The sequence below is a fragment of the Balaenoptera ricei genome, chromosome 5 (assembly GCF_028023285.1).
Source record: "Balaenoptera ricei isolate mBalRic1 chromosome 5, mBalRic1.hap2, whole genome shotgun sequence".
Classification (NCBI taxonomy): domain Eukaryota; kingdom Metazoa; phylum Chordata; class Mammalia; order Artiodactyla; family Balaenopteridae; genus Balaenoptera; species Balaenoptera ricei.
Window position 1 is genome coordinate 129,441,896 of NC_082643.1, and position 15,457 is coordinate 129,457,352.

The following is a 15,457-nucleotide window of genomic DNA, read 5'->3' on the forward strand; positions in this document are numbered from 1 at the left end:
GTTCCAGACCCTGCTGTGTGTTAGAGCTGTGGGGAGAGTGGAAATGGACTGGGATTACTGCCTTGAATGTAGAATGTGTCACTTGACTCCACACCAGAGAACCCAGGTGGTCAGAAGTAAAACCGCTTAGCAGTGGACACAAGGGAAAACGTCTTCTCATGAAGTGGCTGATTTGACATCGAAGAGAGATTTATGACTGAAGCAAAACAGAGCCTGCTGACACTCCTGGCTGCTTTAGGGCTGCTTACGTAGGTTGCCTGCCTACGTAGGTTGCCTGCCCAGGGCAACCTCCTACCTCTTAGAACTGGGGGTTCTTTCAGGTACCACCACCTCCAGGGCCACAAGAGGGTGCTTTCCTCCTTTCAGGTTATGCCTTTTTGAAATGCAGCTCTTCAGACTTCTTAGAGGTAAGTTTCCTGGGTCTTGGGAAATTCAGTGTATTCAGCTGTGGGTCAATAGACTTGATTCAAGGGGAGAGAAGTGTAGGTTTGGAAGTATATGTTTGTTTGTCTAATGTCTGTTTCCTCCATTGAGCTGTAAGCTCTGAGGACCGGGTCTTGTCTTTTTGCTCATCCCTCTTTTCCTGTGTCTGGCTTAAATTCTGGCACATACAAGGCCCTTAATAAATATTTGTGAGTTTAAAAACCTGATCTTCACTTCAAGTCCTAGCTCAAAGGTTCTTAACTTTTCTGCCTATTAGAATCACCCATGGTCAGCTGGCCCTGGGATTCTCATTCAGTAGTCTGGGGTAGGGCTGGGAATGTGATTCCAGAAAACTCTTGTGTTATTCTGATTTGAGGGCTGCTGTCCAGTTGTTCCTGCCCTGTACATAGCTATTTCATCTTGTTGCTCTGGACTTTGGGGCCTGTGGGTCCTCAGCTGCTTGAGTTTGGGCAACACATTCCTTTTTCTTGAGCATGCCACCGAGACCCCTTCAATATGACCAAGCCTCCCTCTCACTCTCCTCTTCCTGTTCCTCTTCTCATGAGCATCTCTTGCTGTCATCCCATTCTATAGGAGAGGGAAATGTTCCCAGAGATGCCTTCATCTGCTGGTCCAGGGAGGACACCTGGGAAGACACAACATAACAAGATCTTGGTTACCACCCACAGGGGGTCAGTCTCTTCTGAAGTCTGGTGTTCAGGGCCATCATTGATGGATGCCACCTACTTCAGTTACACTTAAACGGATACTTACATACACACTGATGCTGGAATAGAGACCACTCTAAAGTTAATGAGAGCCCTTTGCTTAGAACAGAGGCTTCTAACATGGTCTCCTGAGAAAATCTGTTTTCTATGTTTTTGAGAAGGAAATACATATGTATCACATCGACTTTAGAGGAGAATAACTTTTTTTTTTAACTGGAAAAATTTATTTGAAAAATATATGGCAGAAAAACAATTAACCTTAATATAAAATAAGAAATTATGCATCAATTAAAAAACCAATTTTTATACATATTTAATAATGTTGAACCTCATTCATAATTAATGAAACAGTTAAATGAGATGTTATTTTCACCCACTGGGTTGACGAAGATTAATAGTAATAATAATTGTAAAAAATTATGCTTCCTATGTCCTATTATGGAGGAAAATAACTTTTGATAAAGATGAGTCCTTTGGTCATATGGTTTGGCATTGCTAGAGTAGTACAGGTAGTACAAAGAGCTTGGGCCTTGGAGGCAGATGGCCCTGAACAAACCCCCTAACCTTAGTGTGTACCTCATTTGGTGTGTTTGTGACCAAATCAGTTAACCTCTTTGAGTCTTAATTTCCTCATCTACAAGGCTGGAGAATAATGTTGACTTTGTAAGGGTTCAGAACAAGCATCCTCTGGGATTTCCCTGGTGGTCCAGTGATTAGGAATCCGTCTTGCAATGCAGGGGATGCAGGTTCCATCCCTGCTCGGGGAACTAAGATCCCACATACCGCAGGGGAACTAAGATCCCACATACCTCAGGGCAACTAAGCCTGCAGGCCACAACTAAAGAGCCCGAGTGCTGCAACTACAGAGCCCATGTGCTCTGAAGCCCGCGCACCACAACTAGAAAGAAGCCTGTGCACCGCAATGAAAGATCCCACGTGCTGCAACTAAGACCTGACACAGCCAATAAATAAATAAAAACAAGCCTCCCCCAAATGTTCCACTTTTGCATGAGGATTATTTTGAGTTAAGGGCAACTGAGGCTGTAGGTTCAAGAGAAACTACTGCCCCTCCCTTAACTACCTAGAAGAATTTAAATTGGGGATTTATCCCAGAAAAGAGTTATTACTGAATATAAATTTTTTCTAAGTGGACCCATCTATAGGCAGAACGAACATCTAATTACCAAATTCAGGCCCCTATCCCATTCTTTAGCTCAGGATGGCATGTATACCTCATTTAACCTTTCTGTCTCTGACCCTCTTATGTACATGGGATTCCTGTACATACAAAATTAAATTTGATTTTCTCCTGTTAATTGGTCTCTTGTCAATTTAATTATTAGACCAGCCAAAAGAACCTAGAAGGGTAGAGAAAAATTTTCTACTTTCCCAACAACTTCAGAGAGTTATGAAATAACACAGCTCTGTGCATACTTTCTTTTAGTTAGTTATAAAGTCCTCAGCTTATATTCAAATGTCACTATAAGAAATAGAGTTTGACACTTGTATTTGAAATTCTATTTTAAGGATGTTGTAGAGGAAGTTGTTTTGTCCATCATGCAGTGTTCCTCTCCATTGAAGAAATTCTCATTTGGTCTTAATACCAAGAACAGTTTCACTTCTCCTGCTGTGCTTTAATCTTATGGATTTGATGATTTGTTTAACTGAATGGTTTTGCTTCTTTGAACTAGCTGCTAGAAAGCCTAGAGCCAAATGTGTGGTCCATCAGTTTCAAGTGTGGACACATCATTATGGTGTGCAGTTTTGGCCTCATACCTGGCTCCATTTTTACACTGTCATTGTTTCATTCTGTTTTTCAGATTTGCTCTCACTTTTCATTTATGTTATTGTGTTGTTTTTTTTTTTACTGTACTGCTCTTGAGAATGGTTTTATAGAAAATGCTTATTGACACAGCAATATATCCCAAATACATTAAGTACAAAAATCAAGTTTAACATGGTATATGAGATATGATACTTCTTAAAATGGAATTTAAATATATGTGTATTATATTCTGGAAGGATATTGGCATAATTTTAACAAGGGTTAGAGTTAAGGGAAGAATTATTAATGAGTTTTTTTCATTATGATTACCTATAATTTCTTTTTTTTTAACATCTTTATTGGAGTATAATTGCTTTACAATGGTGTGTTAGTTTCTGCTTTATAACAAAGTGACTCAGCTATACATATACATATATCACCATATCTCCTCCCTCTTGCATCTCCCTCCCCCCCTCCCTATCCCACCCCTCTAGGTGGTCACAAAGCACGGAGCTGATCTCCCTGTGCTATGCAGCTGTTTCCCACTAGTTATCTATTTTACATTTGGTAGTGTATATATGTCCATGCCACTCTCTCACTTCATCCCCGCTTACCCTTCCCCCTCCCTGTTTCCTCAAGTCCATTCTCTACATCTGCGTCTTTATTCCTGTCCTGCCCCTAGGTTGTTCAGACGATTTTTTTTTTTTTTTTAGATTCCATATATATGTGTTAGCATATGGTATTTGTTTTTCTCTTTCTGACTTACTTCACTCTGTATGACAAACTCTAGGTCCATCCAGGTCACTACAAATAACTCAATTTCGTTTCTTCTTATGGCTGAGTAATATTCCATTGTATATATGTGCCACATCTTCTTTATCCATTCAACTGTCAATGGACACTTAGGTTGCTTCCATGTTCTGGCTATTGTAAATAGAGCTACAATGAACATTGTGGTACATGACTCTTTTTGAATTATGGTTTTCTCAGGGTATATGCCCAGTAGTGGGATTGCTGGGTCGTATGGTAGTTCTATTTTTAGTTTTTTAAGGATCCTCCATACTGTTCTCCATAGTGGCTGTATCAGTTTCAACAGTGCAAGAGGGTTCCCTTTTCTCCACACCCTCTCCACCATTTATTGTTTGTAGATTTTTGATGATGGCCATTCTGACCGGTGTGAGGTGATACCTCATTGTAGTTTTGATTTGCATTTCTCTAATGATTAGTGATGTTGAACATCCTTTCATGTGTTTGTTGACAATCTGTATATCTTCTTTGGAGGAATGTCTATTTAGGTCTTCTGCACATTTTTGGATTGGGTTGTTTGTGTTTTTGATATTGAGCTGCATGAGCTGCTTGTAAATTTTGGAGATTAATCCTTTGTCAGTTGCTTCATTTGCAAATATTTTCTCCCATTCTGAGGGTTGTCTTTTCATCTTGTTTATGTTTTCCTTTGCTGTGCAAAAAGCTATTAAGTTTCATTAGGTCCCATTTGTTTATTTTTGTTTTTATTTCCATTTCTCTAGGAGGTGGGTCAAAACGGATCTTGCTGTGATTTATGTCATAGAGTGTTCTATGTCTAGAACATAGAACATAAAACCTATGTTTTCCTCTAAGAGTTTTATAGTGTCTGGCCTTATATTTAGGTATTTAATCCATTTGGAGTTTATTTTTTTGTATGGTATTAGGGAGTGTTCTAATTTTATTCTTTTACATGTAGCTGTCCAGTTTTCCCAGCACCATTTATTGAAGAGGCTGTCTTTTCTCCATTGTATATTCTTGCCTCCTTTATCAAAAATAAGGTGTCCGTATGTGCGTGGGTTTATCTCTGGGCTTTCTATCCTGTTCCATTGATCTGTATTTCTGTTTTTGTGCCAGTACCATAATGTCTTGATTACTGTAGCTTTATAGGGTAGTCTGAAGTCCGGGAGCCTGATTCCTCCAGCTCTGATTTTCTTTCTCAAGATTGCTTTGGCTATTTGGGGTCTTTTGTGTTTCCATACAAATTGTGAAAGTTTTTCTTCTGGTTCTGTGAAAAATGCCATTGGTAGCTTGATAGCGATTGCATTGAATCTGTAGATTGCTTTGGGTAGTATAGTCATTTTCACAATGTTGATTCTTCCAATCCAAGAAGATGGTATATCTCTCCGTCGGTTTGTATCATCTTTAATTTCTTTCATAAGTGTCTAATAGTTTTCTGCATACAGATCTTTTGTCTCCTTAGGTAGGTTTATACCTAGGTATTTTATTCTTTTTGTTGCAGTGGTAAATGGGAGTGTTTCCTTAATTTCTCTTTCGTATTTTTCATCATTAGTGTACAGGAATGCCAGAGACTTCTGTGCATTAATTTTGTATCCTGCTACTTTACCAAATCCATTGATTAGTAGTTTTCTGGTAGCATCTTTAGGATTCTCTATGTATAGTATCATGTCATCTGCAAACAGTGACAGATTTCCTTCTTCTTTTCCGATTTGGATTCCTTTTATTTCTTTTTCTTCTCTGATTGCTGTGGCTAAAACTTCCAAAACTATGTTGAGTAATAGTGGTGAGAGTGGACAACCTTGTGTTGTTCCTGATCTTAGAGGAAATGGTTTCAGATTTTCACCATTGAGAATGATGTTGGCTGTGGGTTTGTCATATATGGCCTTTATTATGTTGAGGTAAGTTCCCTCTATGCCTACTTTCTGTAAGGTTTTTATCATAAATCAGTGTTGAATTTTGTTGAAAGCTTTTTCCGCATCTATTGAGATGATCATATGGTTTTTCTCCTTCAATTTGTTAATATGATTTATCACATTGATTTGTGTATGTTGAAGAATTCTTGCATTCCTGGGATAAACTCCACTTGATCATGGTGTATGACCCTTTTAATGTGCTGTTGGATTCTGTTTGCTAGTATTTTGTTGGGGATTTTAGCATCTATGTTCATCAGTGATATTGACCTGTGGTTTTCTTTCTTTGTGACATCTTTGTCTGGTTTTGGTATCAGGGTGATGGTGGCCTCATAGAGTGAGTTTGGGAGTGTTCCTCCCTCTGCTATATTTTGGAAGACTTTGAGAAGGACAGGTGTTAGCTCTTCTCTAAATATTTGATAGAATTCGCCTGTGAAGTCATCTGGTCCTGGGCTTTTGTTTGTTGGAAGGTATTTAATCACAGTCTCAATTTCAGTGTTTGTGACTGTTATGTGTGTATTTTCTATTTCTTCCTGGTTCAGTCTCAGAAGGTTATGCTTTTCTAAGAATTTGTCCATTTCTTCCAGGTTGTCCCTTTTATTGGCATATTGTTCCTTGTAGTAATCTCTCATGATCCTTTGTATTTCTGCAGTGTCAGTTGTAACTTCTCCTTTATCATTTCTAATTCTATTCATTTGAATCTTCTCCCTTTTTTTCTTGATGAGTCTGGCTGATGGTTTATCAATTTTGTTTATCTTCTCAAAGAACCAGCTTTTAGTTTTATTGATGTTTGCTGTTGTTTCCTTCATTTCTTTTTCATTTATTTCTGATCTGATCTTTATGATTTCTTTCCTTCTGCTAACTTTGGGGTTTTTTTGTTCTTCTTTCTCTAATTGCTTTAGGTATAAGGTTAGGTTGTTTTTTTGAGATGTTTCTTGTTTCTTGAGGTAGGATTGTATTACTATAAACTTCCCTCTTAGAACTGCTTTTGCTGCATCCCATAGGTTTTGGGTCATCGTGTTTTCATTGCCATTTGTTTCTAGGTATTTTTTGATTTCCTCTTTTATTTCCTCAGTGATCTCTTGGTTACTTAGCAGTGTATTGTTTAGCTTCCATGTGTTTGTATTTTTTACAGATTTTTTCCTGTAAGTGATATCTAGTCTCATAGTGTTGTGGTCAGAAAAGATACTTGATACGATTTCATTTTCTGAAATTTACCAAAGCTTGATTTGTGACCCAGGATATGATCTATCCTGGAGAATGTTTCATGAGCACTTGAGAAGAAAGTGTATTCTGTTGTTTTTGGATGGAATGTCCTATAAATATCAATTAAGTCCATCTTGTTTAATGTATTATTTAAAACTTGTGTTTCCTTATTTATTTTCATTTTGGATGATCTGTCCATTGGTGAAAGTGGGGTGTTAAAGTCCCCTACTATTATTGTGTTACTGTCGATTTCCCCTTTTATGGCTGTTAGCATTTGCCTTATGTATTGAGGTGCTCCTGTGTTGGGTGCATAAGTATTTACAACTGTTATATCTTCTACTTGGATTGATCTCTTAATCATTATGCAGTGTCCTTCTTTGTGTCTTGTAATAGTCTTTATTTTAAAGTCTATTTTGTCTGATATGAGAATTGCTACTCCAGCTTTCTTTTGATTTCCATTTGCATGGAATATCTTTTTCCTTCCCCTCACTTTCAGTCTGTATGTGTCCCTAGGTCTGAAGTGGGTCCCTTGTAGACAGCATATATACAGATCTTGTTTTTGTATCCATTCAGCCAGTCTATGTCTTTTGGTTGGAGCATTTAATCTATTTACATTTAAGGTAGTTATTGATATGTATGTTCCTATTTCCATTTTCTTAATTGTTTTGGGTTTGTTATTGTAGGTCTTTTCCTTCTCTTGTGTTTCCTGCCTAGAGAAGCTCCTTTAGCATTTGGTGTAAAGCTGGTTTGGTGGTGCTGAATGCTCTTAGCTTTTGCTTGTCTGTAAAGGTTTTAATTTCTCTGTTGAATCTGAATGAGATCCTTGCTGGGTACAGTAATCTTGGTTGTAGGTTTTTCCCTTTCATCACTTTAAATATGTCCTGCCACTCCCTTCTGGCTTGCAGAGTTTTTGCTGAAAGATCAGCTGTTAACCTTATGGGGATTTCCTTGTATGTTATTTGTTGTTTTTCCCTTGCTGCTTTTAATATTTGTTCTTTGTATTTAGTTTTTGATAGTTTGATTAATATGTGTCTTGATGTGTTTCTCCTTGGATTTATCCTGTATGGGACTCTCTGTGCTACCTGGACTTGACTGACTATTTCCTTTCCCATATTATGGAAGTTTTCAACTATAATCTCTTCAGATATTTCCTCAGTCCCTTTCTTTTTCTCTTCTTCTTCTGGGACCCCTATAATTCGAATGTTGGTGCGTTTAATGTTGTCCCAGAGGTCTCTGAGACTGTCCTCAATTCTTTTCATTCTTTTTTCTTTATTCTGCTCTGTGGTAGTTATTTCCACTATTTTATCTTCCAGGTCACTTATCTGTTCTTCTGTCTCAGTTATTTTGCTATTGATTCCTTCTAGAGAATTTTAGATTTCATTTATTGTGTTGTTCATCATTGTTTGTTTGCTCTTTAGTTTTTCTAGGTCCTTGTTAAACGTCTCCTGTATATTCTCCATTGTATTTCCAAGATTTTTGGATCATCCTTACTATCATTACTCTGAATTCTTTTTCTGTAGACTGCCTATTTTGTCTTCATTTGTTTGGTCTGGTGGGTTTTAACCTTGCTCCTTCATCTGCTGTGTGTTTTTCTGTCTTCTCTTTGCTTAACTTACTGTGTTTGGGGTCTCCTTTTCGCAGGCTGCAGGTTTGTAGTTCCCGTTGTTTTTGGTGTCTGCCCCCAGTGGCTAAGCTTGGTTCAGTGTGTTGTGTAGGCTTCCTGGTGGAGGGGACTGGTGCCTGTGTTCTGGTGGATGAGGCTGGATCTTGTCTTTCTGGTGGGCAGGACTGCATCCAGTAGTGTGTTTTGGGATGTCTGTGACCTTATTATGATTTTAGGCAGCCTCTCTGCTAATGGGTGGGATTGTGTTCCTGTCTTGCTAGTTGTTTGGCATAGGGTGTCCAGCACTGTAGCTTGCTGGTCGTTGAGTGGAGCTGGGTCTTAGCATTGAGATGGAGATCTCTGGAAGAGCTCTCACCATTTGATATTATTTGGAGCTGGGAGGTCTCTGGTGGACCAATGTCCTGAACTCGGCTTTCCCACCTCAGAGGCACAGGCTGACACCCGGCCAGAGCACCAAGACCCTGTCAACCACACAGCTCAGAAGAAAAGGGAGAAAAAAAAGAAAGAAAAAATAAAATAAAATACAGTTATTAAAATAAAAAATAAAAAATTATTAAAATAAAAATATTAAAAAGTAATAAAAAAGAAAGAAAGAAGAGAGCAAGCAAACCAAAAGACAAATCCACCAATGATAACAAGTGCTGAAAACTATACTAAAAAAACAAAACAAAACAAAACAAAAACGGACAGACAGAACTCTAGGACAAATGGTAAAAGCAAAGCTATACAGACAAAATCACACAAAGAAGCATACCCATACACACTCACAAAAACAGAAAAAGGAAAAAAATATATATCTATATATTAAAAAAAAAAAGGAAGAGAGAGACCAAATCAATAAACAAATCTACCAATGATAATAAACTCTGAATACTAAACTAAGATAAACATAAAACCAGAAACAAATTAGATGCAGAAAGCAAACCCTGAGTCTACAGTTGCTCCCAAAGTCCACTGCCTCAATTTTGTGATGATTCGCTGTCTATTCAGGTATTCCAGAGATGCAGGGTACATCAAGTTGATTGTGGAGATTTAATCCGCTGCTCCTGAGGCTGCTGGGAGAAATTTCCCTTTCTCTTCTTTGTTTGCACAGCTCCTGGGGTTCAGCTTTGGATTTGGCCCTGCCTCTGCGTGTAGGTTCCCTGAGGGCGTCTGTTCTTTGCTCAGAGAGGATGGGGTTAAAGGAGCAGCTGATTAGGGGGCTCTGGCTCACTCAGGCCAGGGGGAGGGAGGGGTATGGAATGCGGGGTGAGCCTGCAGTGGCAGAGGCCAGCGTGACCTTGCAACAGCCTGAGGTGCACTGTGCGTTCTCTCGGGGAAGTTGTCCCTGGATCACGGAACCCTGGCAGTGGTGGGCTGCACAGGCTCCCGGGAGGGGAGGTGTGGATAGTGACCTGTGCTTGCACACAGCCTTCTTGGTGGCTGCAGCAGCAACTTTAATGTTTCATGCCCGTCTCTGGTGTCCACGCTGATAGCTGCAGCTCTTGCCTGTCTCTGGAGCTTGTTTAGGTGGTACTCTGAATCCCCTCTCCTTGCGCACCCAAAACAATGGTCTCTTGCCTCTTAGGCAGGTCCAGACTTTTTCCTGGACTCCCTCCCGGCTAGCTGTGGTGAACTAGCCCCCTTCAGGCTGTGTTCACACAGCCAACCCCAGTCCTCTTCCTGGGATCTGACCTCCAAAGTCCGAGCCTCAGCTCCCAGCCCCTGCCCGCCCTGGCGGTCAAGCAGACAAGACTCTCAGGCTGGTGAGTGCTGGTTGGCACCTATCCTCTGTGTGGGAATCTCTCTGCTTTGCCCTCTGCACCCCTGTTGCTGTGCTCTCCTCCGTGGCTCTGAAGTTTCCCCCGCCCATCCCCTGTCTCTGCCAGTGAAGGGGCTTCCTAGTGTGTGGAAACTTTTCCTCTTTCACAGCTCCCTCCCAGAGGTGCAGGTCCCGTCCCTATTCTTTTGTCTCTGTTTTTTCTTTTTTCTTTGGCCCTACCCAGGTACGTGGGGAGTTTCTTGCTTTTTGGTAAGTCCAAGGTCTTCTGCCAGCGTTCAGTAAGTGTTCTGTAGGAGTTGTTCCACGTGTAGATGTATTTCTGATGTATTTGTGGAGAGGAAGGTGATCTCCGCGTCTTACTCCTCCACCATCCTGAAGGCCTCGCCTGTTATTGTGTTCTAAGTACTCCTCTAAGCTGCTTTTTTAGCCTTTCTGAAATGAGACAGGATAAAAAAACATCATCACTAAATAAAGAAGCAAACATATTTAAAGCAGTTTTCACAGTGCCTGGCCAATAGTAGGTACCTAACATAAAAGTTAGTTTTATATATCCTTGTAAACAGTCTAATCATCCTTTGTGGATCCAAGTTGGTCACTTGTGGAATATATTAGAAAGGGCATGGAAAAGTGATTTTTACCATAGACAAGTTTCCCAAACTGGAAAGATGTTAATGCATTAGGTAGGAGTAGGTATAACTCTAAAGCAAGCTGAGAGCCCAAATGGTCCAATCTCTGCATGGAATTCCCTATAAGTAAGCCCAGCCTAGACCAAAAATAATTTAAAAGTGATTTCAATCTTTACTTAGGTCTTTCAAAGGACATGAAAGGGAACTTGTTCTTATCTGTCAGCCACATATCATAAAATCTTGCTTCTTTTCCTTTCCAATTCTCTTTCACTTGCTACCTCTCAACATATCCACTGACAACTAGATTTGCCCCCTCTAACACTCACCTCCCAGCTCTTTATCATGTAGACTGACCAAGCCTCTCTGATTGGAGTTTCCCTTTTTTCTCATGCCTCTCTGGACTTTTCCCGCTACTCATTCTCTGATTCTATATCATAAAAGATTTATGAACTAGGCTGACAAAGACAATTCTTCTGCTTGCAGGTGGGTTGGGGAATTCTTACAGGTTAATAAATCTCCTCTGTCATCTAGGAAATAAAGGGTGATTAATGTGTGGTAGAAGAGGAGAGAACTTTGGAATGTGGCTGTAGCTCAGGAATATACTCAGGCATGTTGGGGCAAAGGTCAGGACTTGGTTCTTCTGGTCCTGCCTTTACCAAGGCTTCCCTTGCCCTACGACAAGGGACTTTATGACATCTGTAGCTTGGGAGTAGAGTCATGATGCCCTTATGTTGAATGGAATGGAAGGTATTGGTGCAGAGTAAGGGGATAATGACAGTGGGCAAATGATCTGTCCTATTCTTGGTTTCCTGTGGACTGTGGGCTTGCCTCCCTCTCCGTGGAGTAAGCAGAAAGGACACAGTCTTAGATTCATTGTACCCAATTTGCTAATGGAAAATGGAGGCATCCATACACTAGTTGTCTTCTTGCTCTGATAAATCCAGTAAATAGTATGTCAATTTATTGTAAACCTATATGCTTATGTATCTGTTACGCCAACTTCAGGGTACCTAATCCAGACTCTGATGTAAGGATCACAGTAGAAGAGAACCAGAACGAGAGCTAGGCCAAGTCAGAAAATTGAGCCACAGAAATATTGACTCAGTACCATGGGGTTAATTAATTAATATGATCATTTTGAATTGAACTGATGTTTTTTCCCCTCACATTCTTTTCTTCAATGAATATTTATTGAATGCCAACTTGTCAATTCTTCTAAGTGCTGAGAACATTAAGATGATAGGGCACTGGCCCCTGCTCTCCAGGGGCTATAGTAGAGATAGGGAGACCGATGTAAGAAGGATAATCAGAAACAAGGTGTTCAGTGCCATAACTGAGGTATAAACAGAATGTCTTGGGAACCCAGAAGAGGGAGAGACTAACTTGAGAGAGAGAGGAGGGAACACCAGAGTTGGGATTTAAGGATAAGGAGGCATTTGCTCGTTTGCTGGGATTATATTTACCTGATTTTAGTTAATACCTTATTAATATTAGAAAACATTGTCTGGCCAAATATGGTCTTAGCATTTGGTCTTTTGGTTTTGCAGTTAGTGATAGACCGGAGTAGAATCCCTGGAATGTTCTTCTGAGCTAAAGAATTTAAAATATGTCATACACAGTCAGAGACAAACCACATCCTTGGGGCTTAGCAGATAAATGCTCTGGGACTTTGTTAATGACGATTATGGGAGACTTTCACTTGGGCCACCCAGTATTTACTTCCTGTGGCAGTAACACCGTGTAAAATATATGCTGACCAGGAAAGATGGCCATTCGGAAGCGTGAACGTGGAGCTCCAGGCCGGGGCCAAATGGACAGAAGTTGCTGTTTCCGGGGATGTTGGGAACGATGTGGCCTCAGCACATACAGTGGGGATTCCCTTCAAGCAGGAGTAAGGTTGTTGGATCCCAGCTTGAAACTGGAGGTCTTGGTGCTTGCTTCAGAATCAACACCAGGAAGGGCAGCACGTGGCCCTCTCTCTCTGTGGCCTTCCTTAGCACTGCAACACATTTCTTTCCATTCTTTAGAAATAAATTCTGATTTAGAGCTTTATATTTCTTTAGTGTTTGTTATAAAAGTGACCATTAAATACGGCGTTTTAGTGACTAAAACAGTTGGAGACCACAACCAGGCTGACAGCTTTAGGAGAGAGTTTATTTTCAATTTTTTTTTTCTCCAGCCTACCTTTAGCTTTAAATTAGATTGTAATAATCATAACAAAGCTCCCCCCTGCCTTTACCTGAAAGCACACTGCAGATCTGATCTCCTTCTGGGACTTTATTTATGACAGAATCCCACACTATTTTAGAGCTTTCATCTTCCAGGTTGCACGGCATTTTATGGGTCTCCGTTTTCTATAGCATTTCAGAAACCAGTTCAAAACAATATGAATTCTCTAGGGTGCTAGAAAGATCTTTAGGAAAAGCGGCTTCTCCCTCCACCAACCACCACCCACATTGTCTGCATTGATGTGGCTCTCATTGTGTTAATACTGGCATACACAGTAAAGTAGGTTAGTTAAGGTATTAGTTCTGGAGCCTTATTATCTGGGTATATTTCCCTGCCTAGCCATTTACTCGCTGAGTGACCTTAGACCCCATACTAAACATTTCAGTGCTGCAATTTTCACAGCTGTGAAGAGAGAACAGTGATAGTACCAACCTCAGAGGAAGGTTGGGAGGATTTATCGAGTTAGAGTACTTAAAGCACTTAGAACAGTTCTCTGCAGCAGCAAGTGCTTAACAAATGTTAGCTGTTGTCATTAGCTCAGAAGCTCATGAAGTTACCTATAATGGATGAAACCTAATGGTCTAGTGGTCATCAAATGATTCCACTTTGGTTGGTCTGTACATACGTGCTTGCTAATGAGATGGTTAGGAGATTTTGAACTCTAAACACTATACTCAATTGGTAGCTACTTAGAGTTATAATTTCCTAGGGACGGTAGGAGGCAGAGTGGCTTAGAGCATTGAGTTTGTTCAATTTGAGCTCTTAAGAGCATTGGGGTTGGAGTCAGACAGCCTAGTCAAATACCAGTTCTATTATTTATGTAGCCTTTTAGTGGCTTGGTTCCCTTATCTGTACCATGGAGATAACTTCTCACAAGACTGTAAGGACAATGAATATGAATGTTTGGGACACATACCAAATATTCACAACAGTTGTCGAGGGGGAGGAGAGGAGGGATTGATTGATTGTGGGTCAGGATTTTTATGATTGGTTCCCTGGTAACAAGTGATTGGAGATGGGGATTTGCTCAGGGCAGCAGGCATTCGACAGCAAAGGGGAAACGCTCAGCCCTTTTAAACTTCAAGAATGCTGAGAGAAATTACAAAACTCAGAAGGGCAAATGGCAATTTGTTGCTGTCAGTATTATGAGTGTGAGTGTGGACACTTTAGTTCAGATGAATCATTCTGGATGTGTCCCTGTCTCATCCAGGAATTCCACTTGCATAAGATGGGGTGACATCAGTAGAGAAAAGAAGGTAAAGGACCCAGTCTTTCTTCTTACTCCTGGAAATAGTGACGGTGGCTGTGCTGTCCTGGGGTTTATTCACTCTTACAAAATTCTCAAACTGTAGTGGGTGTAAAACTCAAATATGGAACTTGTTTAAAGGACATCTTCCAAAGTCTCACCCACAGAAATTCAGTAGGTTGTCAGTGTAGCCCGGGAATCAGCTTATTTTGTTTCTCTAGGTGCTTCTGATGCAGGTGGTTAGACTAGACTTTGAGAAAGATGACTCTAGTGAGACTGGGCAGAGTAAACTCCCCTGCAGAAGGCAGCTGCCCTGTCCATTGACATTTTCCCCAGCATGATGGTTTGCTTTTGGAAAGGCAGAAACAAAAAAATCCAGTTTTGCTTTATTTTGATCCAAAGCACTATTTAATAACCTATGTTATTTGTTAATTGTTTCTCACAACACTGCATGGAAGACAATATTAATTGCATTTGACACAAGAGGAATCAAGGACACAAGGAAGATTTCTTTAGGGGTGCAATGTGGTTTGGTGCAAACATGAAGTATGGGCAAACATTACACAGGTCCTTCAATTTGTCCCCAGCCATCTGGGTATTGCTAAACACATCTGTTCCTTCTCCTGCAGAGGATGCTCCAGTGCTGCCACACGATTTAAATTATGTCAAGAGAGAGGGTTCCATTTGTCCACTTCTCTGGTGCACAGGGATGGCTCCCGGCAGCCTTGGTTCGCCGGGATTGGCGTTCGTTCAGCGCCTGGGTACTTAACTCTGAATTTTGATTTGGGCGTTTGCCAGGTACAATATTCTTCCAGGGCCTTCCCAGTCTGTTCTCTGCTGTTTTGCTCCTGAAGATTTACAGCTAATGACGGGATAAAGAAAGGTCACGGCAAGAGGCGGTAGCATGTGGCGGTGACTCATGGTCTGGGCCTGGTGAGGCGCCAGTTTGGGTGGAACGCTCTACTAGCTGCTGAGCTTGTTTTCACATGGCTCTCTGCCACGGCCCTGCAGGAAGCAGTTTCTCGCCTGTTGCTGGTCAGAGGGAAGGCCTGGTCATTCTCCCCATCCCTGCTGTTATGGTCTCAGCTCGGGCCAATGAAGCCTGGTGGCCATTTGACAAAAAATCCCATGGAATAGGAGCTCAGTAGACAGTGGGATGGGCCAGGTCTTAGAGAT

General features: G+C 40.8%; 1 long non-coding RNA gene across 1 annotated transcript in view; it reads left to right on the forward strand.

Moving 5' to 3' along the window:
- The first annotated feature begins 325 nt into the window (after window positions 1-325).
- The window catches only part of LOC132366136 (uncharacterized), a 211,191-nt gene continuing 196,059 nt past the window's right edge, over window positions 326-15,457 (forward strand). Inside the window, exon 1 of the long non-coding RNA XR_009503371.1 lies at window positions 326-407. This is a non-coding gene — a long non-coding RNA (uncharacterized LOC132366136). The remainder of the gene's footprint in view (window positions 408-15,457) is intronic.